This window comes from Parasteatoda tepidariorum, chromosome 10 (genome assembly GCF_982258835.1).
Source record: "Parasteatoda tepidariorum strain Cologne lab strain chromosome 10, Ptep-v5.0, whole genome shotgun sequence".
In the NCBI taxonomy this organism is placed as follows: domain Eukaryota; kingdom Metazoa; phylum Arthropoda; class Arachnida; order Araneae; family Theridiidae; genus Parasteatoda; species Parasteatoda tepidariorum.
In genome coordinates, this window is record NC_141764.1 from 71,622,081 (window position 1) to 71,639,348 (window position 17,268).

General features: G+C 28.5%; 1 protein-coding gene across 1 annotated transcript in view; it reads right to left on the minus strand.

Moving 5' to 3' along the window:
- The window catches only part of LOC107439657 (arrestin domain-containing protein 2), a 230,078-nt gene extending 218,252 nt beyond the window's left edge, over nt 1–11,826 (minus strand). The window contains exon 1 of the mRNA XM_043052149.3: nt 11,490–11,826. The gene's annotated coding sequence lies outside the window, so the exon portion shown is untranslated. The remainder of the gene's footprint in view (nt 1–11,489) is intronic.
- Between the last annotated feature and the right edge of the window lie 5,442 nt (nt 11,827–17,268).

The following is a 17,268-nucleotide window of genomic DNA, read 5'->3' on the forward strand; positions in this document are numbered from 1 at the left end:
TTCGTTATGGCTTATTTCCGCTTAGAACACTGACTGCTGATTAAAAGGCATACATTAACAACGTTTATTACTTTTCTATTTCCCTGGTCTAAGATTAAAAGCAATATTTGTATAATTCATTGCTTAGCGATTATTTCCTCGTAGAATACTGATTGCAGAGAGTGACAAATACAGATACATTTTTACCATCCTAATCTAAAATAAAAGTAATATTTAGGTTATTTATACTTTAAAGTTCAAGTACAGACACTAACGTGGCAGTTGCTAAAAGTTGTGTTTATTCAATAAATTGTATGAAAAAGCAGAACTATATTTAGTGCGATTTATTGCATAAGCAAAGTTATCTGACATAACTGCTTTCATGGGAAACGAAATATCTCCCGGTAAAATAAAATGGGAAGACACCTTATCATGCCTTAACCTTGCATATACTGTTTTAAATTCAGTTTGTCAAAAAGGCAAAACGTGATGAAATGGGAAAAAAACTATAAATTAGATATGCAATGGGTGACGCAATTTTGACGCATGATTTCCAAAGGAAAGGAATGATGCATGATTTGCAATAGAAGTGAATGGTGCATGATTTGCACTGGAAACTAATAAAAAGTTCATGAACTATAATAATTGTTATTAAAATTCTTATAACTCATTTTTACGAAACTACGTACATCAATCTTTTAAATTAAAACTATTAAACTTGATATCCTTCAGTAATTTCTCAACAAAATACTCGATGCAAGAAAATCATTGACAAAAAATGTTAGTAAAAGCTCTCAAACATAAACATATTGGTATTAATGTTACTGCAAATAAACCTAATTAATGACTTTTGTTAGTAATTTTATGCAAAATACTCGATTCAATAAAAAAAGTCATTAAAAAGAAAATAAGAAGAAACTGAAGTCATTAAAATCGGCATTAAAAATTTAACTAATTTATTCTCAATCCTCAAAGTCAACAAGTTATACGATCAACTTTGACTTCTTTAAGTAATATGAAGGAAAAAAACACTTGAAAAAGAAAAATAATGAAAGAAAATTAATTCAAATTCTCGAAACGAAAAAAAAATGGCATTAAGAAAATTACAAAAAATTATTTATTACAATTTCTTCTTAAAGTAATATTCAGTTAAATACTTAATAAAAAAATTTAATTACATAAAAATTTAAAGAAAAATAACTTTAAAAAAGTCATTATAAATCTTTTTACGAGTTATCACTTCGATTTTATAAGTAATCTAAAAAAATACCAAAACAAAAAATGAAAAGAAAACTAATTCTGAAGTCTTAAAATATAAAAAATTAGCATTAAAAATATATTCCAAGAAATCTTATTTCCTAAATAAAACTAAATGCGTAGGACGATTAAAAGAATATTCTATAAAAGAAAAAAGGAGAAAATTAAAAAAAGTTTTTTCACTTAAATATTGCTTTTATAACGCTTACTAGAAATTATAATAGAGCCGTGGTGGCTCAGGGAATAGAGCTGTCGCCTCCCAACGAGGTGACCGGGTTCGAATCCCAACGATGACTGATTGATACGAATTCCGCTCCCAGTTCGCACCGACCACAGTGCTTACGTAAAATATTCTCAGTGACAGACTGATCATGGGCTAGAGTTCCATTGCCGTCACTATAACCGTGGGAAGTTTTCAAGGTTTTCCTCTCTATGTAACTCAAATGCTGGTTTGTTCCATCAGAAAGTTCTCCACGAGGGCAAATTTTAACCAATACTTGATCTAGGATACTCGTCTTCTTCATTGGATTCAAAATTACAAGGCTACAGAGTTGAGCATTGGTAATCGCAAACTCAAAATTGGGTCTGTTGTTTTACGTCGATCATAAAAAAAAAGAAAAAATTATAATAAAATAAAGTACTGCAAATTACAAAATTCTTAAGCTATAAGAAGTTGACTTAAAAAATATTCGTTTAACTTCGATTTTTCTTAAACAAAACAAAATATTCGGTGAAATTACTTATAAAATTACTTAAAATTTTTTAAAATTAAATTAAAATTACTTATAAATTAAAATTACTTAAAATTACTTATAATTCAATTAAAATTACTTAAAATTACTTATAATTAAATTGAAATTACTTAGAATTACTTACAATTAAATTAAAATTACTTAAAATTACTTATAATTAAATTAAAATTACTTATAATTAAATTAAAATTACTTATAAATTAAATTTACTTATAGTTAAATTAAAATTACTTATAAATTACCTTTACTTATAGTTAAATTAAAATTACTTATAAATTAAATTTACTTATAGTTAAATTAAAATTACTTATAAATTAAAATTAATTATAAAATAAAATTACTTATAAAGAAAAAAATAAGAGAACATTAAATTAAAAGCCCCGAGATTGGCATTAAAAAATTTATAACAATTTATAAATTAAAGCAATATTGCAAAATATAAATTCTTATACTTAAAAAAATAATTAACATTAAAAAAATTCGAATTATTTCGATTTCCTTAGGTAAAATAAAATACTTAATTCAAATACTTAATCAATAAAATACTTAATCAATTTAAAAGGTTTTTAAAGCAAAAAAAAGGGGAAATGAAATTTTATGCTCCCATAATAAAAAAAAATATTATAATACTTACCACGAATTATAAATTATAACAATATTAAAAAACATAAAATTATCGAACTAAGAAAAATAATTGCGTTAAAAATATTTTAATAATTTCGATTTCCATAAGTAAAGCAAAATACTAGGTGCGATTAAAAAATTTATTTGAAAAAAATAAGAGAAAATTAAATTAAAAGCTTTCTCATTAAAAAATTGACTTTAAACTTACTACTAAGTATAAAAACTTATAACTTCTAATACTTATGCAATCTGACAAAAAAAAGTGCTTAAGAAAAAATAAGAGAAAACTAATTAAAAATGCTCAAACTTTAAAATGACATTTAAAGCACCAATTCATATTTTATTACTTGCAACTACTCAAAGTTTCAGAAGGGAGCGAACAGATATTGAGATTTCCGTAGGAGGATGGTATTAGCAACTCTAATCGCCTACGCAGAAGCTTTCTACCTCATATTTTCGCATTTAATCTTCACGCAAACATTTGCTTGAAGCTTTGCTAGAATGAATAAGCTTTTCGCGAACAAACACGCGAATTATAGACGTGAAATTCTTAAAAAAGAAAGAATATTACGTGAGAGGCGGAATAAAAAAACTAATGGATTTCCAACAGGTCTTGCTTTTCCCACACCAGTTTGGCATTTTAATTTTATTTTTCATTACTACTTAAAAGAAGCTTTTAATATTTTTTTCCCCTTAAATAAAAGTTCAGATAATTCGTGTTGTTGAAAGATTTTTTAATGTCGTGCATTAATGAAGAAATGACATTTATAAATTTTTGTTTTATTATTTTTCCGTTTTAATTTTTTATAGTAAAATACAAATACGTAAATAAAGATTTTTTTAACAGAACACGTATGTACATAAAATATTATACACACTTTTTTAATGTTATTTTTTTTTTAATTCGCACATTTCTTTCCGAAATAAAAATCTTTAAGGCATTTATTTTTATTAAAAATCTCTCGTAAATTTTCCCGTAAATAAAATTAAGATCTATGTTGATGCGATTTTGTAATTTACAATTCATTTAACACGCTTAATTCATAAATCCATTTTTTTTCTTTGTTTCAAAGTATCATGAATTAATAAAAAGTGATGGCAAAAAGTTTTATTCATATTCAGTTCATAGCAAAGTAAAAACTCAAAATATCTGCAGAAAAAAATACATAATTAGAAATTTTGTATTTTTTATGTGGCATTTTAAAATTGAAGTAATAATTAAACCCAAAAAACTAACCATTATACTTTATCACAAATTTGACAAATTTTTCACTTCCTTAAATTTTTCTTCTTTTTCTGTTTTGTCTCCGAAAAAGAGGCTTTAAATTTATGGTTAAATTTTCAGTCCAATGGAGGTTTTTAAGGGCTTGAGAACAAAAAGATGAAGACTTTTCTAGAAAAGAAAAAAAAAGTAATCTAATTTGCGTTTAAAAATCACCACTTTTCCCCTAATTCAATGTTGTTTTGAGGGAAAAAAATTGTACATTTAAAATAAATGCATGGGCAATATATTTATATAATTCAATAGCCTGTGAGTGATTTTTGTATTTAAAGATAATACTTAAGTTCTTTTTTATAAGACGTGTTTCTTATTAGAAATGTTTTTTCTTGTACTTGGTAGAATAATAATAATAAAGCTCTGATTTGGACATTCAAAAATTTAGCCAGATCTAATCTCTGCCTGTCTGTAATGAACGTTCAAAATTAAAGAAGCATATGAGTCAGCTAATTTGATACCTGCAAGTGACGTCATCGTAGGTAAATCGTGGCATTTGTCGATTCAGAAGTCAATCAGGTTTGACACACACGCGTGACGTTGCATACAAGTAACCAATTAAATTTGATTTAAATCACAGGGTTAAGCATAAACACTTCACTTTTGCAAAACACAATAAGTGCAATCCACTTTGTTTCTTCCTGACTGGAAATTATGTCTTTTACAGACTAAATAGGCAAACTATATAACTTATGTTCTGCTCTGCGTTTTTATAAGAGGTGAAAAGAACTTTTCTTATGAAATTAATTTTCCCTTTTTAAACATGGTAGCGATTCACGTTGTTGAGAAATTCGCAACTTCTTAACAACGATAACTTTAAAAAAAAAATTTTGATTGATTTTTTTAAATATAATTTCTGGAAATTTTATAAGGTCAGCCATCAAAAATTTACAAAACTTTTAACTAAAATTGATGTATTAAATGATAATCTTCTTAAAAAAATTATCGAAAATAAAATACTTTTATTATTTACAAAGATATTTACAAAATAATTTTTAACTTTATAAATGTTTCCCTTATTTAAAATTATTTTCTTATCCCAAACTGTAACAAAATACGATAAATGTTATAATTTTAAATAGAAACATTTAATTTGGCATCGATGAAATGAATAAATTTGTTGAAGAAACGGCTCATTTAAACAAAATTGTTTTCAATATCTCATATACTATATAATAATAAAGATTTATCTTACAATCATCCCAACTGTGGAGCAAAATAAACGCCTTTTAGGGCTTAAAAAATTCCACAATGCTTCGAATTACTAAAACTGGATTTGCGTAGATAAACTCATTTAAACTAAATTATCTTCAACGTCTCTATAAACTGTAAAATAACTACTATTTATCATACGGTAATCACCACAACAGTTGCAAAAGAATAATTAGCTTTAACTCTGAGTGAATATTCTACAATGATTCGAATTACTAAATATGTACAGATTTCCATAAGTAAGTTGTCTTTAATGTCTCTATAAACTGTAAAATAACTATCATTTATCACATGACCATCAAAACAATGGGACAAAATAAACACATTTCATGGTTATAAGCAACTCTATCTACTTCTGGAATAAATTTCGCTTTTCTATGTCAACTTTTTCCCTTTTCTTTTTAGGAGAACTTTATCCCATTATATTGAAGAAATGAGCCATTTTGTACATTTAAGCAGATGTTCTAATCGGAACGAAATTAGCTTCTAGTCAAACAAAGAGTTAGTTAATGAGCCATTTAAAGGATATCGAATTTCAGTACTGCTCTCTTCTTTTTTAACACAAAAGCAGACAAACGAGTTAATCAAATCGACATTTTAGAAGCAAAAGCAGACGATAAAGAAAGAGACAACGGCAAACATGAGGTAATAGCGGAAATGAGTAGTTGTGAAAAATATGTCGTAAACTTGTGAATTTAGAAATATTTAAACAGCTTTTTAAAAGAAAGGAGAAATGTATAAAACAGAGAACGCCAGTTCTAATTTTTTCCGACAACGTCTGTCCAATTAAGATAAGAAAATTTAAAAAGAAAGTTCGAATTTTTAATTTTCTCGCGGAACAACTTCTGTACAAGATTTTTTCTTTACTTAAATTACTTTCTTCTGCGTGGTTTAGTTGTGTAATGGAATTTGCTTTGTTTCTTTTTCTGCACTTTTATTAAAGTCAGTCTGAATTTGTAATAGTTATTTTAATTTTAACGCATTTTAATAGAATAATTACGTAACACTCGTCTGGTTAATAGTCTTTTTTAATAAAAAAAAATAGCTTTCTAGCTGTGATTTAAAGACTAAAATTTAATAAATAAAGCCTAAAAAAATAATGATTTCGCATATGAATCATTTAGCAATCGCGTACCAGAGAAGAAGTGAAGGGATTATGCCTAACCATGTAATTTAAATCAAATTTAATTGGATACCTGCAAGCGACGTCACGTGTGTGCGCGAAGCTGGTTGGCTTCTGAATTGAAAAAATGCTGCGATCTACCAACGAAAATGTCACTAGCAGGTACCTAGTTAAATAAAAACGGGTAACTTTCGAATATTGAATTTGAGTTGCGGTGGTTTTAGTATTTAATTAGAAATTTTGATCACTGTTTTTTTAAATAGTTGATTAAAAATTAAAGCTTTAGAGTATTATTGCTTTATCATATAATTAAAACTTCCCATTATATTTTTTGAATGGCTGTAAAGTATATACGTATATATTCAGAAGCTTCACCTTAAATCGGTCAACATTTGAGGGATTACTATTTAACTCAGTTTACAAATAATAATTGGAGACCAACATAAAAAAAAGTAGGGTTCATGGATTTAATAGCGGAAAGTTTTCCATTGTGTAAGGATTTCAATTCATTTATTTTAATGAAGAAGCGAAACCACTAAGAATTTCCAAGGTTATCTGACAGCTATGAAATTTTAATCCATGATATGCCAACCATTTTTATATTTTATTTCATAACCGTCGTGGAACATCAGACTCAATTTTGGGTTTACGACTATTAATGTTCAACTCCGTAGCCTTGTAATTTTGAACCAATTCAAGAGACAAGGAAACTCCGGAATCAGTACCCCCAGAGGTATGATTTGTTATGGGAACATGGAGGACTTTTCGACTCGACAGATTTAACGTACATTAGTCACCATTTACTACATGGAGAGTCTTCGGCCGTAGGGGATCGAATCCACGACCACTTGGACATGGGTCCAGTGTCCTACCAACCAGGCTATTTGGACATATCTCAACCACTTAAAATAATTTTATGTTCAGAAATGTGATTGGTGTGGGTTTAAAGCGACATGATTTAACTGCAAACCCCCATCGATAGAATATCAGGCACAAATATCAAGGAAAAATTTCACCATCCTCGATCATGAATCAATTTCCTTATCATGAATGATGATTAAATTTCGTCATAATGGAGGATCTCATCATCATGAAATCCTCATTTTCTAGAATCATGTATGGAGCGATTTTTTTAATGGATCATATTAAAAAATAGAGCTCAAAAAATCTTCCTAGTTTGCAATTAAAAAAAAAAAGAAAAGAAACATGATTCCCAAAGTTTAGGCTGGGAAAATGTCAAAGTTTAAGTTTTGAATTTTAAAATATACCAATAGAATATTAGTTATGAAAATCTAGGTAATTTCTAACGAAAAGAAAATGTTAGAATTATTTATTACGTATCTTTTTCACCTTAATATTCTTCCGTGACCCCACTTTGAATTCAACATGCCCTAAAATAAAACTGCACATATTTTATTGAGAAAAACCCTTAATATAAAATAAATCAAATTAAATGCTCTATTTAACTGTAATAATTTTTCCAGTACAAAAGAGACATTAAAATTTTTCGCGTTCAGAAATGCAAATTTTTACTGTTTCAAAACTAATTACAGAAGAAAAAAAATTAGATTATTATAAAGACGCATATAAAATTGGTTATTTTGAATAATCTATTTAAACTAGTTTTTACAGACTATATTAGACTTAGACTAGATATAACAGACCAGTTTTACCGGAAAAAACTATAGTTTTGTCTAGGTTAAATGAATGGTAAAAAAAGTTTGAAGATTCGAGTAAACAAAAGACGACGTGACTGAAAATTGTAAACCAAAAAGCTCTTAGCTTTAAAAGCAACCTGAAAATAGATTGAGGAAAAGTCTAGAAGGGGCATAAATTCACTACATTTCCTGTTAGAGATATAAAGACTGAATTTTATAGCTAAAAAAGTATTTTTACTAATTATTTCAAATACACCGATGATTACACCTACATTGATAATACCAAATATACTAATGAATCCAAACGTACCGAGTTCCAATTTTACTGACAATTCCAAATATACTTGATTCCAAGTATATTGATGATTCCATAAGTACTGAATTCAAATTATACTAATGATATCAAACATAATGAATTCAAATGCACTAATTAATTCCACAAATACTGAGCTCCAATTATACTTTTAATTTTCAATACAATGAAATTTGATTAAACTGCTATTATACAGGGTTATTCATAATTCCCTCCGGGGTTTCGAAGCGTTATAGTAAAAAAACGAAGACGAATATGGCAAAAAAGAGCATATGAAATTATTCCGAAAGTATTCGAGTTTTAATTTAAGCAGTTGCCGGTAGATGGCAGTAACATGTACCACTGAAGCCAATTGTAGTTTAGAAAAATTGCGCTTACAGGCGGAGGGAATTATGAGTAACCCTGTATTGATAGTTCCAAATATATTGAATTACAACTATACTCATGTTTTCATTCAAACTGATAACTTCAAGTATACTGAAATTCAATAGGATACTCGGAAGTGACGTCACGCGTGGGTCAGCTGGAAAGGTTCGACACACACGTGTGACGTCGCTTGCGGGTATTCAATCAAAACTGATCCAAAAATTGATTCAGGGTGATAATAAATCCAAGTCTTGAAGCTGTAACATTAACGAGCCACGTGACATAACCTCGTGATTAGACACAACCATGTGATTAGTTGCAAGTACCCAATTGTAATAATAATGATACTCATTACAATTATGTTATATTGTTTACAATTATTATTATGATATGATTATAATACTGATTACTGAATTATAATTATACATCAAAATACTATAATGAATTTTTCGTTTAGAACTGGCTTTGGTACACTTTCCCGTTATTTTCTCACTAGTGTTCTTTTAAGGTAAAGGGATATTGTCCAGCATTTCCTACTCTGATGACCTTTAAGGGTAATTTTAGATAATTTAAAAATCATTTCCCTTCTTGTTGTTCATTGGTTTAATTTTTGATTACCATAACTATTTCACGCATATTCTTTTTTACTTTTTGACACAAATGAAAATTTTATATTCTAGAATAATTCGCATCCTCACCTTTTTTTTTCATCCTTTTCATCTAGCTTTAACATTTATTTTATTTTATCTTTTTTAACTAGTCTTTTTTTTCCTATAATTAATCATCTTCTTTACAACTTCTGAGAAATCTTTAACTACGCATTTAAAGTGCAATCTTAATGAATTTCTAAAATCATTTAGAGCAATTGAAAACATTTCAAGCTAATGTCACTGAATTAACATCATCGTACTCCGAAAAAAAGTATGGTAAAAAGTACAAGAATACTGTAAAATTTACCGTGTTTCTGTCCTCTATGGAAACAATGAAAAAGTTCGGTAATTTTTGCCGGAACGCTTTGGTAATGATTTTGATAAAATTAACATTATAAAATGGTTTTATAAATGTGATAAAATTCGGTAAATGTGGTAAGATTTGGTAATATAATCATGATGACTTCGGGCATGGCATAAAAACAGTTGATTCTGTTAAATTTCCTTTCCAATTTTGTAATTTTTCCTAAATTTGTGATTTGACTTTGATTTTGAAAATCGGATTTTCCGATGAGCCGTTACCGTGTGATCGATGTTCCTTCTTATGTTTTATTTATGTCGCGAAACTTAATTACTCACTTTAAGATATAAAAAATTACTTGTCTTCGTATTTTGTAATGTCGTAAAACTTAATTGCTCACTTATAAACAAAACGAATCATTTGCATTTTTATTTCTTATTTATGCCGTAAACTTCAAAACATAGCAGATTATTTGCATTCTCATTTTTTATTAATATCGTAAACTTAATTGCTCACTTTTAAACACAAGGAATTATTTACATTCTTATTTTTTTATTAATGTCATAAATTCATTTGCTAAACTACGTTTAATTTTTTAAACCGATGATTGTTTCAGAAAATTTGAATAGCGTTTCCTTCTACGCGTAACTTTTGTTATGTTGCAAAGTTTTTTTTTAGCACTATTAGTTAATTTTATATTATTACATACTTTTCAGCAAGTTAATTACAATGATTTATTGTTAGCTGTTTAATAAATGTCCAAATATTTATCAGAGAATGAAGTTCTTAAACAGCCTATTTGCTCTATAATTTTTTATCTATTTTTTTCTCCAAACTTATTATTTAATTGCTTTAACATTCAAAGTTCATTACAGATTAATATTCTACATAAAAAAATATTACTATTCAAAATAATATACAAAATATAGCATAAATGAAATTTCTTATAAATTTTAAGATTTTAGCTGAATATTAAACTAGTTCAAATACACAATTCAAACTAAGCACGCAACTTTTTGTACGGGAACACCGATATCTAGTTTAATATAATAATATATCATGCTTTTAAACAAATTTTTCACAGCGATTTATAACTCATAAACTTCCATAAGAGGTTTAGAAAACACTGTTATAAAAAAAACTTTGTTTTTGGCTTTTATCTTTTTAGTTTTTTTTTCAAGATTTATTATTTAATTTTTATTCCGACAAAAGTATTTATTGATACTTTTGTCGATACATACACATGTCGATACATACACATGTCGATACATACCATACATACATTTTGTCGATACGATTTTTGTCAATTGATACATACACATAGAATAACAAGCAAATTTTTTGTTTTCATTCAACTTGAAAAGTTTTATCATTCTGAAAAACAATCAAAATTAAATTATGTTTTTCTTGCTACTTGATAAATATTAAGCTGGAACTAAATACTAGCTATAAAAATATCTTATTCGTACATAGGAATATATCACATAACTACTAGAATAAGTTATGAATATTATTACTACTTTCTAAAACTTTTTTCACGCATTACAATTATTAAATTAGTTCAAATACTTGCTATAAATCATTCAAGTTTGTATCTAACTTCAATTAAGCACACAAATATATCACAAAATTACTAGAACATTGTACAAGTTACAAATGTTATTGCTACTTACTAGAACTTATTTACACGTTATAAATATTAAGTTATTAAAATACGAGTTATAGAAACGTAACGAGTTTTAACATTACTTAAATATATTTCACAATTTTGGCGACACTTAAATATTCCTGATTTAAAGAAAAAAGTACAACTGAACTTCCCATTTTCTTAAATATAAAACAAAATTTTCTTTTAATATAATTTTTTCTTCTCTTATTCTCGTCTGTCAATCAAAATGTTTGAGAGAACATTTACAATTTTCATAATGTTTGATAAAAAAAAAGGTAAAATATTTCCATTCCAAGTATATTTACTCACCCTCTTCAAATTTTAAAATCAAGACGATAACAGCTGATTCCACATGATGGTTGGAGAAACTTCCTCTTTCAATTCCTGGGCTCTCTTTTAAGAGGACACCAACTCCAGGGCACTACGCCCCACAATGGCACACTTTTAATCCCACACAATCCGGGAACGACTTCTGCACGAAACACGAGACCAAAACACTTACAACAGTTATAATCCAAAAATATTCGATCAAGAAAGAAGTGGAGGATGGAAACGAACCACCCCTTGCAATAGAGATAAGAACTCTGTTATGTCTTCGATTTGAAGGTTTTGGTGACCAACTGAGCGAGGGCGTTCCCTTGCTAGCGCCCTGCTAGGGGCTGCCGGTAGAGGGCATCGAAGTCCGAATAATGGATTTGCACGTGGAAGAAGAGGATTTTGAGGATGAAGGATGGAGAAGAGCATCACGTAGTGCCAAGCAACAAGTTGTTAAATATAGTTTGGGGATTCTTACTACATATAGATAAAAATGTCTACTTAGATTAATAAAAATATAGCAAAATGCAAGATTCCGTCGTAACTTATCGATTAAATAATAGTTAATAGCCTAAAAGATAGGTAATTTTTTATGACAAACGATTCCTTACCTAATAAATAAATTTTTTTTTTCTTCTACAAAAGATTTTGTAAAATGGAAAACGATTTTTTTTTCTTTCGTAAAATGCAAACGATTTTCTTCTCTTATAATTTTTTTTAGCAAGAACAAATGACAATTTTTTTAATCTGGCAATACAGGAAAAAAATATAATTTCTCAATGCAAACGATTTTTTTATTAAATGGGTGAACTACCTGTGAGTATCTGTTGCTAAGAGCAAGAGCACATAAATAGTTTTTTTACACCATCTTTTCAATGTTAATCAGATACTGAGAGATATAAAGCATTTTTCGAGTTATACTTTTGGTAAGTTGATGTTTTAGTATCTTAAATGACAGAATTGTTTACTTTTCTTAGCTCATTTATAAATGATTTTTAAAAAAGGGAATAACGATTTAAAGTTACTTTCAAACAAACCTATTATATTACGTATTGAATAAATGCATACTTCCGATTCAGCAGTAGAAATATGACAACAGCAAAAGTCCAAGTTATAGTACTCACATATAATCAAAACAATATAAAATATTGAAAATGTAGTACTAGATTTCAGAACGTCCATCTTATTTTATCCGACAACATTCTTTTAAACAACATAGAATTGAAGTAGTATATGCCTTTTCATTAGCAGTATGAAAAGTGATTAATTATAAAGATAATAATGTTCTTTACGTTGATACGAGGCAAATGTAATAGAGATAGAGGGATCAAAATGGGTTTTGAGCAGCGTTGCATAGTTAGAATGCTGTGCTAATGGATGTTAAAATTACACATATTTTTCAATCAAGAGATTTAAAATGACAAAATCCTTTAAATAGACTATTAATTATTAAAACATCTTGCCCTTTTAAATCGCTCTAACCTTTCAATCCTTTTACGCAGAATTTTTATTAAACGTATTTTTATACTTTTTTCATTAATTTGGGTAAAAAATATTATATTTAACATTTTAATAATTTATGATTATGAAATACTGCATTAAACACCGATGCCTTTTTCTGCATTAAAGGTAAAATCTTCTAAATACGGCTCACTTTCAAAGAATAATTTTTCAAATTTACACCTATTTAGATCTAAGAGAAACAGTTATTCAACGTGGAAATTTCTTTAACTTACAAAATCAATTATTGATAAATTTTTAATATGAATGAAAATATTTTTTTTTCAAATTATTATATTCAGATTTCATATTTTAATACAAATATAAATAATCTAACAGATTTTTTTCAGTAATTATTACACTGCTTCTTATTATTAAAGAATTTCAAAATATATTTTTGCTTGAAGTGTCAAAAATAAATATTTAAAAATATTTAAAATGGACACCGGTATTTAAAAGGGACACCAAATAAAAAGTGTTAAATAACACTCTTTTAATGTTTCCCAGATTTTAAATAACACTCTATTAAAGTTACCCATATTTTAAAACAAGATCTTCAAGAACTAACCATTTCTTACCATTACCATACCCAAACTACCCTAAAGACGAATACTCCTCTTGAAAAAGAAAAACTTTAATTTTTGAGCAGAAAATTGTTTAATAACTTAGATTTTAAAACAGATTTTTTTCAGTTTCATTTATTTTATTTTATTTATTGCATTTATATATTTTAAAACAAGCGCAGCTTCTTCATCGCAACTTTTAAAAAAAAACTCAGCATTTTTAAAAAAAGTGGCAGTTTTATTCGCCATCTATCTAAATAAAAATTTAAAAAAAAAAATTAAAAAAAATCTACCGGAAGTTTTGAGGTCCTCTTCTGACGTCACAGCATTGACGTGAGTATTTCTTTTTTTTGGGGGGAGGGGGGGGCGTTTCGGGTTTGTTCGTATACACTCGGAATACTCAGTTGTTTTGATTTTAATTTTTGTGTCGTGTTTTTGCGAATAAATGTGTTTTTCATATTTTAAAAAGAACTTTGAGAAAAAAAAGAACTTTGAGAAATTATCCTATATTGATATGGAATTATTGATCATTGAGATGCGGATTTACGCCATTTAGTTTACATCAGCAGAAATTCGTCTACCGGAAGTTAAAACAACTTCAACAAATACTGCCCCCTACCGTGGAGAACATGAAACACGATCGGGAATATGGTAAATAAAACGATCCAAACTTATTAAAGATATCCAAATTTTTTACACAAGCATCTCTTTTGAAATGAAGCCGTGATTTAAAACAACTCAAACCTCTAAATTGTAAACAGTTATTTTTTGCCTTTTATTATTATTATTATTTTTTTAATTTTTATTTATTAACTTTTTTGATGTTTCAGGAACGTTGCTGTAAGGTTTTAATAAATATTGCAAAGAATGCACACAGTTCTTCTTTTAATGGATTAAACGAAAACAATACCGGACTTTTTAAAACATTATGTACCAAATAAAACTTAAATAAGTTATTCAATTTTTATGTTTCAGTGATGTTTTGAGGTGTATGTACAGTAGTTGATAGATACAAATTTCATACTGAAACAAATAGCATCATTTGATCAAGGTCTTCAAAAATTGGTTGCAAAAAGGTTTTCATTCTAGATGCCATAAATAGAAACTCCCTTTTTTTCATAAAGTTAACACAAATGTGAAGCACACAATTTTTATGTTTCTTCATTGTTTTGTGCTACAACGACTTCAGTTGATATAAATTTCATATTGATCGTGATATTCAAAAATTTTCACAAAGGCTTTCCAATGAAGATTTAAATTCAGTTTATTTTAAATTCCTTATTAAATCTAAAATTTTGAACTGGTTGTTTCGACTTTAATTCTATATTTTAATTTTTAAGATGAAAATAGCTTTAACAGTTTGCTGTCGCATGTCTACTCTCAGCCACCAACGCTTTTTTACCGTTCTAGTCGTGTGCCTGCTCTCAGCCACCACAGTAATGATGTTAGCCTACAGTGCGCTTTGAGGAGAACTCCTCCAAACAAAAAGTCTGGGGCAGTCTGCTGCTATGGTAACGAGTGAGAGCGCATTTCTAATGGGGGTGCAATGGAGGAATGAAGGTGTCGATTGGTTCACTCACGATGACCTATACCAAGATCAAGACAAAACTATTCACCCCACACCCCTATTCGAAGTGACTTTTCCTCGTAACTATGGTACCCGCCATGACGCGAGACTGATGTCTGGAGGAGTTCTCCTGAAAGCCGCACTATACATATATTGCGGCACTGTGAAAATGTAAAGAATAAAGACTGTTCAAACAGAAGTATTAAAGACGGAAGACGCCAAACTTTTTGCGAAGCATGTTCTCGAAAACCAGAACTTCATATTGGAGACTGCTTTGAAAGATACCACACGATGGAGAACTATAAAATATAATTCTTACATAAAATTAAAACATATTATTGTGTTACATATATCTAAAATCTGAAAAAAGAATTAATAAATTTTATTTATCCTTCATAATCTCGAATATTATGCATTACTTTGTTTAACGAAAACTAATTCCGACCGGCATGACACCTATGTATAAACTTAATACGACCACAAAGGGTTAAATAAAAAGCATACTGAATTGAAATTCTTGGATAAGAGACGTTTCGGCTAATATCGCAAAACTATTTTCTCGTGAAACTAAAAACTTTATCAAAATTCTCATGAGAAAATTATCATTTTTAAGCATCAATATAACCATCGCACTATCATTTTCAAACATAAATCCCAAATTCAATATCCGGAATACATACATCCAAATCATAAGAGCATCAATGAGATAGATATTAGCACCATTCTAATGTTGATAAATATTCCAATTTTGTATCTGAGTTATCATCTGTTCACAATTCGAGTTACATATACATTCAATAAAGCTGTTTGCAAGTGGCGATGAATGCGGGGCTTTAAGATGGATATTATAACTCTACAAATATCTAATCTGATGCAATGGATTATTAAAGAGACTGATAATATATATTTTCAATAGAGCAAGATACGGGCTGAAGGATGTTTACGAACATAAATAAATGTTACAAATACAACGGAAAGAACTAGAATACGGCACAAAATGTGTCATATATATTTCTGAAATATTCGATCTTCCAAAAATATATCGGAAATTAATTTAAGCTTTCAAAAACGTTACTGTAATGCAATCATAGAAATATAACATTGTAAGAAAAAATAGAGCGCTTTTAGCTTGTTTTCTTTAAACTATTTGATTGGAAATGCTGATTAAATTTAACTCATAAAAAGGGCATTGATAATTGCAATGAAAAATATTTACTTAAAAAATTTTATCCTTGTCCTGCGTATGGTAGTTATGTTTGGATCTGAGTCCATTGAAGCTGAAAATCGAACAATTCCGTGGTAAAAAACGAGACAACTCAAACTAAACAAAATTTCGACACATAATCGTTATTTTTTTTTTTTAACTTAAGCACTCTATTAATTAGTATTAATTTACTCTCACTTAAATAAATTGCACTTAATTCCTTTCACGTGTTACGCAGTTAAAATGTTTTTTTTTTCATTCTTTACTCTGAGTTTCAAAAATGTTGTAAGACCAATATTCTTAAACTGTTCTTTGCGAGCCGCGATGGCTCAGGGGATAGAGCGTTCGCCTTGCAATGAGGTGACTCGGATTCGAATCCCAGCGATGGCTGGTCGATACGAATTCCACATCAAGCTTGCACCGACCACAGTGCTGACGTTAAATATCAAGGGCGGTAGACGGATCATGGGTTAGAGTCCCCTTGCCGTCAGGCTAACTGTGGCAAGTTCTCGTGGTTTTCCTGTCAGTGTAACGCAAATGCGGGTTAGCTCCATTAAAGAGTCCTCCACAAAGACAAATTTCTCCCAATACTTGATCCAGGAGTTCTCTTGTTTTCTGTATTGGGTTGAAAATTACAAGGCTGCAGAGTTGAGCATTAGTAGTTGTAAGCGCAAAATATTGGATCGGCGTTCAACAACGGTTCTAAAACTAAATAAAGAACTGTTCTTTACAAGATAATTCCTGTTACTCCACAAAAAGAATAGAAATAATGTTTAAAACTAAAAAGTTTCCTTTTGAATATACTTAAATTTAAATTTTAAAAAAATGAGCAATTTTCCATCAATTAGGTTAATTAATTAATTGCATTGACTTCAAAAATAGATAGTTGGCATTCAACTCATACAGATTAAGGTCCGATAATTAAAGAAACTTGGAAAC